General features: G+C 46.4%; 1 protein-coding gene across 3 annotated transcripts in view; it reads right to left on the bottom strand.

Annotated features, from left to right (window-relative positions):
* The window catches only part of PRKCE (protein kinase C epsilon), a 477,259-nt gene that overhangs the window by 91,382 nt on the left and 370,649 nt on the right, over positions 1-15,228 (bottom strand). The gene's annotated exons all lie outside the window — the stretch shown is intronic.

Genomic DNA, 15,228 nt, shown 5'->3' with positions numbered 1-15,228 from the left:
CCAGGACGGCAAGGAAGCGTGGTTGACATCTCCACGGTGCTAAATCCCCTTTCATGTCCTGACTCCTTCAATAAAGCCGAAGCGAAAATGTGCTAATCTGGGGGAAACTGGCAACTTGGAAATAATACACTAACGTGCGCACACAACTCAATCCTGCGGATTCTGAACACTCAACCGCGTTGTTTTAAATCCTAAGTGGCACGGCTGGTGGCTGCAGGCAGCCTAAGGAGGATTTCCATACCACTTCACTAATACTTTCATTTGATGGCAGGTAGAGCGCGAAAGGAGGGTTTTTGATGATTACGTTCTTTGATCCCCGTACTTCTGTGCAGGTTCGCTCAGAATGCCAGGCAGTGTGGTGAGATAGACTGATCGATATTTGGTGTAATAGCACAGGTTCCTCTCCAAGGAACTGTTTAAGCCTGCCCGTGCTATGGCAAGAAGGCGCTAAATCCCGGCAGGTGTTGTTTCTGAAACCTAGGGGCACGGACTCCGACCAGCACCACGGAGTCTGCATGAAACAGGCACGGGTGCTCAAAAAGCAGAACACAAACAGCCTGTGTTTAATCTGTTCCTAAATGTTTCGTTCTTAATGACCTGGAAAGGTGGCGGCACAGACCAAGCCAGGGGAGAATTTCAGGATGAGTTGCAGCTCTCACACGGGCTGAGGGCCAACAATTTTAATTTGGATAGGATGCTGGTTTCTTTCAAACGGAGAAATCCATTACCTGAACAGATTCAAAAAAATGACTCGGGAGCTTGAGAACCTTGAATGAAATGTGGCATGACTTGACCACAGTCAAGGTCTTTCTGTCAATACTTGGTCAGTGGGTTACTTTTTAAATTTATTTTTATTTTTAATTTTTGACATTCTGGTAGCTTTCTCTGCCCGCACCCTCACTTGCATGGTATAACAGTCCTAGCTCCGCCTCTGGACCCAGACTGCCCACGTTCAAATTGTAGCTCAGCTGCTTCCTGGCTGTGTGAACTTAGACAAACACAGGCATTGGCTTCCCCAGCTAGCGAATCTAGATTCGAAAGTAGCTACTTGACAGAAAATTAAAATAGCTTATCCTTCGGCAGGTGGTTGGTCTAGGAAAAAAAAAACTGTTAAGGAAAATATCTGTTCTAATTTTTCAACCACAGGCCTCCTTTCGTTCGGTGGCTGCATGTGGCTCAGTGATGGACACAGTTCCAATCAGTTCATCGTACTGTGTTTTAAACTATAAAGCCCCATATAGGTATTTGCTATTGCTGTGGATTTTAGTCACTTTTTGCAAAGCACACATGTTACAATAAAACCCCTACTTATAGAAATATACCATAGATGCGCACCACATCACTACCCAGACGAGACCTACCCTCAGCCGTCAGAAACCACTTCAAAGAGGAGTTCTGTGACTTCGGCTCCCACGGTTCCATGCCTGGCAATCTGGAGCGGTTTCATCGCACATGTGGCGATGGGCAGGTGAGTGAGAATGATAAGTGAGAACACTCAAGAGGCATACCTGTGGAAGACCGCTGCCCCGAGGCCCTGGTGTGCTGGCTCCCTGGACAACGTGCCACTTCCCTACTCCAGAGCCCTCAGACGGTCTCCACAGACTTTTGAAACAAAGTCCATACTCTCGATTGGGGGTGCTTTTCAAACTTTAGCCCACAGAGGAATCAAAGGGACACCTTTTTAAAAAACAGATTCCTGGAATGCATACCCCCAAATTCTGAGTCTGTGGGTGCGGGTTGGGACCTGAGAGTCTGCGTTTCTAGCAGGCCCCCCTGCTAGTCTAGGGTTTGCGCTCTGAGGACTTCGTGGTAGACCTTCCCCGTCTGGTGGTAATCTAAATTTCAATCTTTCTTGCTGCCTCCTACTGGAGCTGCTTTCTCTTCATCTCACAACCAGTCTTTGCTCTCAGTACTCCTGAACCGTCCAGGCAACTCTGCTTCCCACACCTCCTCTCCACGTGCCAGACACTTCCTGCGCTCCTTCCCCTTGGCGACGCCTTTTCCAATGAAGGCAGCAACTCTTGGGTCTGGTGAACTCATGGCAGTCTTTAAACCTCCTAAGGGATGATTAATCACATCCTGCATGTTATAACTTCTATCACTGGTATATTCTGTTAGTGCAGAAAGGGTTATTTAACTCAGTTTTCTTCTTCTAGCCTACTTCTTCAGTTGCACTTTTTCAGTCCATGAGAGCAGGACTTATCCCTTGCCTATAACAGTCAATCAGTAAATCATGACAGATTAATTAGACTTATCAGTCAATGCATTAGTATCATTTTGGTTCTGCTCAGCTAAGATGATCTGAATTACTAGGTGGGTGAGCACCATGATTCCAGACAACCCAATTCAACCTTGCTTTATGGTCTTGGTTTGCAGAGTGGCTCCCAAGGCCTCTTTCTGAATCCTTCACTGGACCTAGAAGAGTGGGTATGCTTATATTAGACGGCTGATCACGGAGGAGGCTCACCCAAATAGATTACTTCTCTTCATGCTGTACAGACCAGCTAAAGTTCACACACGTTCATGACCCTTCTTTCAGGAATTCCACAGGGGAGATCTGCCCACCAATGATGTCAAGTGCAGGCAAACCACCAGAGTCTCTTATGAACAATGAAAACAAAAGACTTTTTAATTGCCTTCTGACTAATTCCTTACTTAGTGAAATAATCTGTGAACTGGTAAGGAAACACAGCTTCCAACCACAGTATTATGTAAAAAATGTGCATTCTCTTGCAATACCGACCTACAAACAATCCAATGCCAGGAAACGCTAAATAAATGCCTGGAAAAGAGGTGTATTTCCAGATTCACATGACTTTTACTGTTGTTCTACACTACGTCAGATTCTTGGTTTGCCCCCTCAGAGGAAAACTGACTATCTTGAAGTGTGCCGGCTTCATAAGGATGGGCTCTCCCGCATCTCGGAGTCTTCGGGCTCTGCCCAGCTAACTCTACATTCGGTACCTTGATTTCACAAATGCCCACCCATTTTCAGCAGATATTTTCTGTGCATTTACCAAAACACAAGGCAGTGTGCCTCCGAAACACTCACTGCTCATTCTCCATCTCTGTTCTCGGAGACCTCCATGATGCGTCTACCCTTGAACGTGTACTTGGTGTTTCGTCTTGTAGCGTGTGGGCCAGGTCTCGATCTGCAGAGCCGCTGAATGTGCAGTGGAGATGAGCAAGACCGCAAGAGGGCACAGAGCTCCCTGCCCTCTTGCCTCCACCTCACAGGTACCTCTCAGAGGCCACCTCAGGCTGGTCCTCAGGGTTCTAGACCACATGTTTCAATACCATTCTTTTCCATGAGACCAAACTGTTTGAACCAAATTATCGTGATGGACAAGGCCTTGTTATATGGTATGCCCCATCCATTTGGCATTTGTTCCAATATGATATTGTAGCATCCTGAACAGGAATACAATGAAATTTTATCTGTAAAAAGAAATGCCTTGCTTGGCCGGCTAATGGCCAATTCAAAAGCACAAAAAACATGTAACTCAAGAACACAAACTGTTAAGTACTTCGACAGCCCCGATTTATTTAGCAACTGTGCTAATGAAAATTACCCTAATCTTTTTATCTCAGAAGGTTCTGAGGAACCTCTCCTTGGCACCAAGGTGTTAGCAGTTCTAATTCCTATCCAAGCATGCAATATAATGTCATTTTTCTGAACAAATTCCATGTAATACAGATTTACCACCAATTCTAATTGCCCAAATTGGTTTTCTTTCACTGTGTATCTCTGTTTGGATAAGATAAAACTCTGCCAACTTGGTTACAGCAGAGGCACCGAAGGAAGAATAACCAGCAGGAACTCCCACCAACCCTGAGAGCTAGTTCTTCTCCTCCAGGCTGTGAAGCCCTGGGCAGAGTTCCCATGTACCCACAACTCAGGGTCAGCCAGTGACAACAGCTGCCTGTAGCCTAAAAAACTTCCACCCTGCTCTGATCATCCAAATGGAAAATTTATGAGACACAGGCAGAACAGTTCACAGACAATGCCCTGAGCCCTAGAAATCACTTATTTTCATAGTTTATCTGAATACAATACACTGAGTAATCGAAAGTTGTTCAATGAATACAGGTGTAGTATTTCTAGTTAGAGTAGGTGGTCTTTTGCCCCTTTCCCCCAGATACTGGAAAATCAAGAGGTAAGCGACAGACTTAGCCAATTCAACCTCTGCTTATCTACTTCCATTCACAAGTTTTTTTGGGAAAAGGAAGGGAAGAAGATCAAGATGGATATAAAGGTAGGTGACTCTTACTACCGCAGTATTTTCTTTGGGGTTACTGTAGCCAAGCCCGTTCTCAAATGGGTAGTATTCAGGCAGAGACAAAGGGGAAACAACACAACACAGGAAAGGGAGTTTATAGATGCCTCCCCCTTGCTTGATCTTGTACAGGACTAGCTCATCTCCCCATGAGTCCCTGAGGCCCCTTACCACTTCCATGTCCTTCCTCTAGGACCCAGCCTGCTAGTCACTCAAGTCACTCAAGGGGAATGCCAAGGTTAAAATGGTGGCTGAGCTCTCTGCATGTGGCCCTTCGGAATGTGTGTGAAACAGCAATTTCTGGAAGGCTGCTGGGGGGTCTTTGCAAAAGGGTTGGAGCCAGGGAAGGGATCAATACAGTCTCAGAAGAGACAGTAATGGCAAATTCGGGAGCGGCATTCCAGCAGCCCCATGTGCATAAGGCAAGGGGCCCTTGGCTTCCAAGGAGAGAATGCCATCAGCTACAGCATGTGGCGACTGGCCCCTTCTGCTTTCTCAACTTGTGCAAACACCTTCCTGGAATTAGCAGCATGACTCAAAGCACCTGTGATCATGTATGGTTTAGAAATATAATAAAGGTATTTCAGGGTAATTTTCCAATTGGAAAATATTTAAATGTTCTTTTTTTGAGTATGCTTCTGCCCTTTTAGTGACATCAGATCTTGATCATTATGATAAAGCAAAGACCTGTCAGAAGTGTCTCGATTCTAGAATCGGAAGGTAAAAGGGAGTCTGCTAAAAACTGAAAAGTAATTTCTCCAAACTTAGTTATGACAGATCTTCTCTGAACTGAGGTCTTCACACACAAATAATCTTCAGCTCTCCAGATGAGAAGAACAATACATCATTTCCCCCAGAGGGTTGTGTCCTCTTGCTGACAGTGACGCTTCACTGGACAGACAGTAAGATGGAAGGTCTACTGGTGGAATCAGAGAAAAGTCTTCGCAAGGAGCGGCGCCGGCATTCACGTGTTGGGAGAGAAACTATTTCAAGAGTATGCTAGCAACTATGACAAACCCCAAACACTGTTTTTCCTTGACATTCAGGGAAGCGTTGCTTTGTTCATTCACAGATACGTGTCCCGCCCCCTGGATGCTAGACGCAGAGCATTCTTCCCAGGAGCAGGTCTTGGGCAGTTGTTGTCCCCCTTTCTCTTCCCTCAAGAGTAGGCTTTTCAGTTTGAATAAGCCAAGAATTATATCAACCCCCCGACTCCTTTACCTGCCTTTATAAATAAAAGAAACCTGGAGAATTATTATCCTCTCCTTTAGATCCTAACTCTGAAGGCTGGAACAACTTGAGCAGAATATTCTGAAGGGTTAAAAACGTGCAAGGGTCAAATAACTTGAGTCTGGTCTTGCCAGTTAGAAAGTCAACACTTTCTCCTCTGTACTCTGGCTAGAAATGAAAAGCAACATCTGTAGAAGGCTTAAACTCACTGTCAACAACAATAGCCCCCCTCCCCTTTCCCACCCCCTCAATCCCATGCAAAGGAACATAAATTCCTCAAGCCAGGGACTTCCACAAGCAAAGAGGGACGCGTGAGCATAAAGTAGCAAAACCCTGTAATAAATACTAAGGAGCCCAAAGAGAGAGGATCCCAACCCCCGCCACCACCACCGCAGGTCCCCCAACTCACAGGACAACAGACCCAATTCTTCTTTCTATCTAATCTAGAAGAGAGATAGCATTCAGTCAGACTTTGCTGCTGGGGCAGGCTGCTGATGGTAATCTAAATCCCTGGGGCTACAGTTGAAGCCTTTGTGGCCAAAACGTCCTTCCCATCACCCTCCACCACTGTTTTCTGAGGGAGCCCTCCGTTCTACGCTGCCCAGGAGTCAGTATTCAGAAACACATCATTAACTGGCATTCATGTGAACTCCATTTGTAGATGTATTTAGGTGATTCTGGGAGTGTCAGAGGAGGAAGACTACTGTAAGGGCAGTCAGCTGCTCTTCTGTGTGGCAAAAATTAGCGAATGAAGGACTCAAGGACTCCAACCTCCTGTGGTTAACACTGCCTGGGGCTCCGAGGGGAAGGGGGGTTCTGTCAGGTCATCAGAAATGAGTCCTCCACCCTCTCTCTGGGCTATTTCATAATTTGCATCTTCAATGAGTTTGATAGGAAAATGCTTGCTGCTCTAATCTAGGCAGGAGAAGAGAGGCCAGTGAAGACCACCATAGCAGAAAGAATGGAGCTGAGGCTGTGTCTGAAAAAAGCTGCAAACCCTTCCGGCCCTGAGAGGGTCACAGTTCGAGTTCTCGTCCTGGGAGCATGCTAGGCTTACATTTTCAAACGCAGGGGAAAACAAACTCGGGCTGCTTCACATAGCCTCAAATAGCTTTTTCCGAGGATGGGCTTTAGCCCTTGTCAGGTGGGTTTTTGAGGGCCCAGACCACAGAGACTGTCTGGGAGTCTGTTCCGAAGTCCAGGACAATTCTGAAATTATTTCAGCTGTTCTCATTTTAGGAGTAAAACAAAAACACCAAGTAGGAACAAACAAACACATGCTTCTATGAATCTATTTTTAAAAGAAAAGCACAGCTCTGCCCCCGACTTTTTGTCCTTTTTTTTCCCTGTTTAACTTCAGGACCTTGCTCATAAACAAAAGTGTACTGCATTGCTGGAAACAGGGGTAATTCCAAAACTTCTTCTCCTAGAATATCACCAGTTCGATCACCTGGCTAAGCCTCAAGCCTTTCAGCAATGCAGCTTGCTCTTTCTGGCCCTCAGTCAATCAAATGAATAACCAGTTGCTATTTCCTTAGCATCCCCTAGTTCAAGGCCCACCCAGTCGGCCCTTCAATCCAACTATCAGCGCCCTCTAGTGGCAAAAGCAGTTAACTACGAGATGCGCAGAGAACAGGAAAAAGATCCGCTTTCCCCCACTCCACTTTCTGCTGTGGTTTCCAAGAATACACTTAGCAAAAGGAGAGTCATGCTTGAATATTTGTGTGCCATTTTTTAAGTGCAGGAAAACCTACATGAGTAAGCTGAGGTTTTATCCTTCACCTCCTGGTTAAAAGCATAGGGGTGGTGAAGTGGGGAGAGGGAGGGGAGGGCTGGATCCAAAATAAAACAGAAAGTTTAATACATCACAGAGAACCTCAGCCATCATTCTGCCCAGCTCTTCTATTTACCTCTCAATCCCCATAGTTTGTGTCTGGTCTCTGATTCCCAGGGATAGTTTGGGAATCACAGCGGGACTTTCTTGGCATGCTGGGCTTCTCATGGCTTCCTAAGGGGAGCACTTTGCGTGAAGAGGCTGACTAGATTGGGTAAGACACATCCGCCCCAGGAGCGCCCACAGGCATGACCTGTGGCCAGAACACGCAAACAAGCCTAGGCACTGGGGCAGATTTCATCCCCAAAAGCCTAAAACCCTCTCCTCAGCGAGAGGCTAGGGGCCACGTCTATCTTAGTCACTTCCACATCACCAGCATCTGACGCAGTGCTTTAGATCTGGGAAGAGAGCAAGAAATACATAGTTCATGCACGAATGACAGCTACATGCTGAAAAGGTGCTTGGGAAAGCAAGCATGATGCTAATCTCTGGAAAATATGGATTGCCTGTCCTGATTTCCCCAGCAACTAAAAGGGGATTTAAAATGACACTCCAGGAACCACAGATGCCAAGGAGGAGCCGTGGGGGCCAGCCATCAGATACCAGCCCAGGTTCCCCAGCTCACTTGGATAAAAGCGGGGTATGTGTGTGTGTGTGTGTGTGTGTGTGTGTGTGTCCCCTTTTATAATTTCATCCAGTGAGCGGCTCTGCAGGTTTCATTTTAAGGAAAGTTTTCATTACTAGAAATAGCCTGAAAGCAACTGTTGCAGGCCACTGGTTTCAGCACAACAAAAATGAACCAAAGACAACTGCTTTTCTGAACCAGAGAGAACAATGCTAAATAAATTATAGGGAAAAAATTAGAATGACTAGGACACAATTAAAGAAAAAAATAGTAAAATCTGACTCTAACATTGATAGGACTCAAGAGAGTTCTTTGGGTCACCGGGATGGACACAGATGCAGAGGCGATCATTGTGAGCAGGCCTGAACATCCTACAAGCATACAGAATGCTCCAGAACCCTGCTTCCAGCAGCCCACTGCAACCAAGCGGCCCCAAAGGAAGGGCCTGCCTCAAGAAACTACTGTGAGAGAACACCAGACACTGCTTTTCCCCCCACCTCAGGGGCTGGCTCGGTTCTGGGGTACATGTGGGCTTCCCACAGGGTGACAGAGCTCTGGGACTTAATGTTCCATGGCTTCGCCCACCCCAAGTCTCTCACACAACAGGTATCCAGAAACCCTGAGCAGGGTCTCCTCTCTATGTCCAGGCGGCACTCGTGAAAGGGAGCCTGAGCAAACATGAAATTGCTTCCTCATTCACATCATTAACTTCATTTTTGGGGGGCTGAACATGGACTCCTAAGTTGAAATGGTATGTTCCTTAGGGAAGGGTTACAGCAAAACTACTCTCGACACTTAACAGCATCCAACTCAAAGCCCACGATAGGTTCTGCTGCTCTTTAACAAAACGCAGAATAATTCACATTCAGTTACTTCAACGCCTATTATTTTCTTTAGGCCTTTAAGTTCTTGTGAGGTTTTCATTTTCCCCACATATGTGGTAATAGTGCACACATGAGACCTGAAGCATAAAGGCAGTAAGGAAAAGTCAAATTAGCAGGAAGAAACACTCTTGTTGGTTCATCTCTGAAACGTTCAAACACCTCTTGAATTTTCATTTATTTGAAAACTAATTTAGATACTGTTTTAAGTGAGCGCATCAAGTAGCGAGCAGGTGGCCCGAGCCAGACCCTGGGCTCAGAGAATGTCAACATGCACAGGAATGGTAGGGAATCCCACAAAGGAGCGAATGCCTCTCGCATCCATCTGCTCGGGAACATTAGCAAAACCACTAATCCCTACAAAAGCAAGATGAATCCCCATGGTCTTGAAGATGAATGTTTCTGAGTCAGATTCTGGATCGGTCATGCTGCAAAGACTAACAAATCACTTATGACTGCGCTGCTTACTTAAGAGTCTGAATGACAAGGAACACCCTGGGTGACAAGGAGCACACTCTATGGGCTGTGGCCACTGTTCTCGAGGAGCCGCAGAAGAGAACTTTACTGGCCAAAGGAGCAACTAAAGTGCAGGCAAATAGGCATTCATAATATCTTATATTATGTAGAAGTGTCGCTTTTAAGTAACAGAATAAAGAATCATTCAGTATGACCGAACCCATGGTATCTGGTGAATCATCGGGCTATCAGGAACATCTAGAAAAATGAGAAGCCCCTGGGTCTGTCCTGCTTTGGTGAGAGCCCAACCCTCCTCTCACCATGCAGACTGTGTCCTGAATTAACATCTCGATCACAATTTTTGACTGAAAACCACTCTTCTCTTTCCTTCCCCACAGTCTGTTCCCTCCAAGCCAGGTTTGTGGCATCTAAAATTCAGACCCTTTGGCTTCTTCAGTTGAAGTCTGGTTTGGTTGGATAAATATTTAGCATCCCAAACAATGAGCCAGTTCCTTTGGAAACATTTCATCCCATCCCCACACAATGGGCATCTGGATCCCAGCCAGTGCTATTCCGGTTTTCCAGAGGCTGGGGGGACCAAATGGCCCGCTGACCTCCTCTTGTTCTGACCTGCCATAGGCCACTTAGGCCAGGGTGTTTGTGTCCTGTCAGGACAGAAAGCTGAAGTCACCTGAGCCCTACAGACACTGCAAACCATTATTGTCCCTCCAGCCTGGCCTAACATCTGTGTGAGCTGTCGCAGGCCACTTTCCCTCACGGGAATTCAACTGCAGAGTCTCCGAGGTCCCTTCCGGCTCCAACAGCGAAGTGCTGAGAAGGGAACGAATTCATCCAAAAAGTGAGGGCGAAGAAGAGGCTGTGGAGAAGGAACAGGGTTAGAGGTAACTCTTGAGGTATGACTCGAACTCTTGCATGTCATCGTCGATCGGCCAGCGAGGGGCCTTTGCCTCTTCTCTGTTTCGGCCAATGTAAGAGAAGTCGCTGTGAATAATCCGAAGGGGGATATTTTTATATTCTGATCGTTTCACAAGTGGTTGCTCTTCTGATCCTCCCAACAGCTTGGCCAGGGAGGCAGGGAAGCTATATCCAAGTCTCCATTTTTGTGGAGGAACACACTGAACTTCCAAATGCTTGAGTGAAAAACACAAATGCAAACAAAACAACAAAAACACAAGGTCACAGAGTCAAGTCATTCAGCAATTTGAAAAAGAGCTTGAAAAGACAATCTTTCTGTTCTTCTCCTCAGCCTCACTCACCGCCCAAGACTTTACCCCAGTAACTTCATAAACTATGTTTTAAAGAGTCCTCCGTCAGGAGAAGCCGGGTGGGAAGAAGATGGTGTGTTTTCTAGACTGCTGCCAATTTCTCTTTCCATGTGCCCCTTGAAACTGGGTGGGCTTCTGTGGCAGACGGGATGCAATGTGACTCCTGAGGTTAATGATAGATGACAATGCAGCTCCCACATTGTTCACTGGGATGTTCTCTCTTGAAATCTTCAGCTAGCGCGCCTGCCCTGGGGCCACCATACTGTCTGGAAGCCCAAGTCAACCCACACTGGGAGGCCACAGAGAGAGGCTGGGAGGCTCCATGAGGAGGGAGAGAGGCCAGCCGGCCCCCAGCAGCTTTAGCCTCACATTCCCTGTGGCAACCACCCTTCGACTGCCGTAAGCCACAATCAACCAGCTAGGCCTCCAAGCTGAGGTGATCTCTTTGGCAGCAAGAAGAATCAAGACAGCGCCAAAGCCCCCATCTTTCCGTCAGAGCGGAAGTGCCTTCGTATACTTGGGTTTCCTCATTAGCAACAACACGAATTCCACCACTAACATAAAAGGCTTGAGAGCCATTTTTAGGAAGGAGAAAAGGGAATGTCAGCCCTGCTGCCACCCACTGGAAGGACAGTGTGAGGAGGACCAACTCTAACTTCATGCTTGTGTGGAGCTGGTTTTGTTGTTGTTGTTGTTGTTTTTAAATAAGGAAATAGTTACTCATAATACCTAGTAAAAAGTTCTTAATGAATAGCCACTCAAGAGGAAATAATCTAAAATCTAGAAACACCTAAATGCACTCACTGCTGTTCATTTCTGTCTTAACCATTGAAGAGAGGATTTGGGGACAGCAGCATCCCATCCCTCTGCACCTTCCCAGCTGCAAGTCACCAAACCACAGTTGCCTCAATCTCCTCATCTGTAAAATGGGCCTGAGGACAGCCCCCACCTCCTCAAGCAGCATAAGAATCCAGCGAGTGTGTAATCTGTCAAGTGCCTAGGGCAGAGCCTCACACAAGGCAAGCACGAAGTGTTAGCTAAAACGCAGATCATGGAAATGCTGTCCTTATCTCACCAGGGGGCTATGAGCGTGAGGGGGGCAGGTAGAGCTACTCACAGGAAATAAAAAATAAGAAAAAGCATTTGAAATAAGAAGGAGCTATTTTACACCAAAAAGGAAGCTCCCGTGCATCATAATAAGATTCCTTAGTAGGTCTGAATTTCTCAGTCTGCTTCCAATCAGGACAGTGAGGGTTCCTGCTTCCTCCCCCGAGAAGTGCCTCTCAGGAGGTTTCCCCTCCTGATCCTCCCATCCAGTTATTTCTGTGAAATCACTGAAGTTCTCAGCAGAAGGATAACCTTCCACTCCTGCGTGTACCTCTTTGGCCATAGTCCCCAGCCTCTGATGTCCTCATCCTGGTGACTGCACAGGAAGCCAGAGGTTGGACATTTAGGTTTATAAGTCACCTCGAGTGGATCTTAGTGGAAGGTGTGGGAGAAGGCTCCAAATGTCCGTGCTCCATTTGCTGAAAAGATGATCCTTTCCCCCACTGAGTGGTCTTGTCACTCTTGCCAATAATCAGTTTGCTGCAAATGCGGGGGTTTATTTCTGGACTCTCCCCTGTGTTCCATGGAGGCGCAGGCCCAGTCTTCTGATAGCACCACACTGTTTTGATTACTGTAGCTTTAGAGAAAGCTGTGACATGAAGAAGTGTGCATCTTTCACCTGATGATTTTTTTCAAGATTCTTCTGGCTAATCCAAGTCCTTTGAGTTTCCATATGAATTTAAAGATCAGATTATCGATGTCTACAAAGAGGCATGCTGGCATTTTGATAGGAATTGTGCTGAACATGTAGACCAAGGTGGGAAGAAATACCATTTTAATAATACCGAGTTTCCTAACCCATCGGTAGGGTCTGTTTTTTCATTTATTTAGCTCCTCCTTAATTTTTCCAAGCAAGTTTTGTATTTTTTAGTCTGTAAGTCTTTAGCTTCTTTTATTAAATTTACGCTTGAACATTTAATCGTTCCAGATGCCATGGTAAATAGAACTTCCTTAACTGCACTTTTGGTTTGCTCACTCTTGGTACACAGAGATACAATTCATTACCGTAGACGGAGCTTGCATCCCGTGCCCTTCCTCCTTGCTTTCACTAGATCTAGTATGGTCTTTATGTGTGTGTATTTCTCCATGTTTTCTACATACAGGATCATACACAGCAACTTCTGAAAGAGGTCAACCCTTAGGTACGCTCAACTACAGAAGTGATGAGGGGATCATGGCAGAAGAGACAAAACCATCGATTACAAGGCTTTTCTCCTCTCCCTCCATGCACCAGAAATCATCCCTGGGGACTTGTTGCTCAACTGACTTCAGTGAAGCCTTAAGAAAGAAAGAAAGAAAACAATATGCACACGTGGTAAAACACCAAAGAGATGGAACAGTCCCCAAGAAATGACACATCTCCAAAGAAGACATATGAATGGCCAACAGACACAGAAAAAAAGGTTCATCATCCATTAACGGCCAAATTTAACAAGACAGTAAGCAACATGTGTTGGAGAGGATGTGGAGAAAGGGGAACCCTCTTACACTGTTGGGGGGAATGCAGGCTGGAGATTCCTCAAAAAGTTAAAAATGGAGCTACCTTATGACCCAGCAACTGCACTACTGGGTATTTACCCCAAAGATACAAATGTAGTGAAAAGAAGGGGCACATGCACCCCAATGTTCATAGCAGCAATGTCCACAATAGCCAAGCTACGGAAAGAGCCGAGATGCCCTTCAACAGATGAATGGATAAAGAAGATGTGGTCCATATATACAATGGAATATTCCTCAGCCATCAGAAAGGATGAATACCCACCATTTGTATCGACATGGAGGGACTGGAAGAGATCATGCTGAGTGAAATAAGTCAGGCAGAGAGAGTCAAGTATCATATGGTTTCACTTATATGTGGAGCATAAGGAATAGCATGGAGGACATTAGCAGAAGGAAGGGAAAAATGAAAGGCGGGCAAAAATCAGAGATGGAGATGAACCAGGAGAGACTACGGACTCTGGGAAACAAACTGAGGGTTTAGGACAGGAGGGGGAGTGGGGTGGGTCAGCCTGGTGATGGGTATCAAGGAGAGCAGGCACTACAATGAGTACTGGGTGTTATACGCAAACAATGAATCATGGGACACTACATTAAAAACTAATGATGTACTACTGTATGATGACTAACATAATAATAAAAAAAGAGAGAGAGAGAGAAAGAAAAAGTAATGACATGCAGTATGACTTCATAGGGTACAAGATCCAGGAAGCAGATTCCAGATTCCCCAAGAGAGATCAGATAGAGCCACCTTTGAATGAATAGCTGGGAAGAAAACAGCCAGGGAGCTGCCTGGCATCCAGGCGTAGAGCCAAGCCTCGGGCTACACAAGTGACCCTCAGTATCCCCCTCTGTGTCAGCAAGATAAAGCTACCTGCCCTGTTCATAGCATCCCAACCTCTACCACAGAGGCCCAGAGAGAAAGTGAAGCATGTATGGGACACTGAGATGTCAGGAAAGCTCCCTGCCACCAGGAACCACAAGCCCTAGGTCCCGCCACTCCAGGCTGCCCCAGGGCTGGCCCCATTATGGACAGAAGGAGTCCTGTTACGGCTTGCCTGACACCCCCTCCTGGTACCCTGGCTGGGAATGTCACACCTGAGCATCACATGATAGCAGCTGGAGGTGTTTTGAGAATGGGAAGAGCAAGGAGGATTCGTTATCATCTTCGTTTCTGCAGGAGGACCTCAAATAATCTCAGGGTTTATTTGCCGGCTGGCCTAAGAAAGCAGCATCCTACCTGACATGACACCGAGACCCCTCATGCCCCTTCCTCTCCCAGCGGGCACAGGACGCGGAAGTGCAGGGAGGGGAGCAGAGAAGAGGATCATTAAGCATTGGGGCCTCTAGGGCACTTCTCAGACCACAGCTCAGGAGGTACTTCCACCCGTGGCGGGCAATGAGAAAAATCACTGGTTTTGTTTTTTGTCTTCTTTTCCTGGGAAAACAGTGAGGCTTTGATAAAAAGAAACAGAAATGGAGGAAGGCACACCCAAAACGTGCCAGCTTGCCCCAAATTACTCCCAGGACAAGACGGAAAACAAAAACAAAACAAACAACAACCAAAGATCTGGGGGACCTGGGTGATTTAGTCAGTTAAGTGACTGCTTTTGGCTCAGGTCATGATCCCAGGGTTCTGGGATCGAGTCCTGCGTTGGGCTTGCTGCTTAGCAGGGGAGTTGACTTCCTCCTTTCTCTCTGCTCCTCCCCTGCTCGGGCTCTTTCTCTCTCTCTCTCTAATAAATAAATAAAATCTTAAAAAAACAAAACACAACCAAAGATCCACCACATCATGTTCTCTCTGGGCCATGGCATTAGTGTCCTGAAATGGCCCTCAGTTTGGATCCTCACCAAGGGGCCAGGGAAAGGAGGGAGAGGAAAACCTACCCTCAAGGTCACACCTAGCATTCTGTAATCCATTCAGCTCACAGGGGAACAAGGAGGACCGAGAGGAGGCAGAAAGGCAGGAAAGGAGACCCAAAGCCCAGAAATATTGCTTTCTCTCCACTGTAACCCCCAAAGCTGGAGTGATTAC

The sequence above is a fragment of the Mustela nigripes genome, chromosome 7 (assembly GCF_022355385.1).
Source record: "Mustela nigripes isolate SB6536 chromosome 7, MUSNIG.SB6536, whole genome shotgun sequence".
NCBI lineage: Eukaryota > Metazoa > Chordata > Mammalia > Carnivora > Mustelidae > Mustela > Mustela nigripes.
Note: the sequence above shows the minus strand (reverse complement) of the source record. Positions and strands in the feature narration are given on the sequence as shown.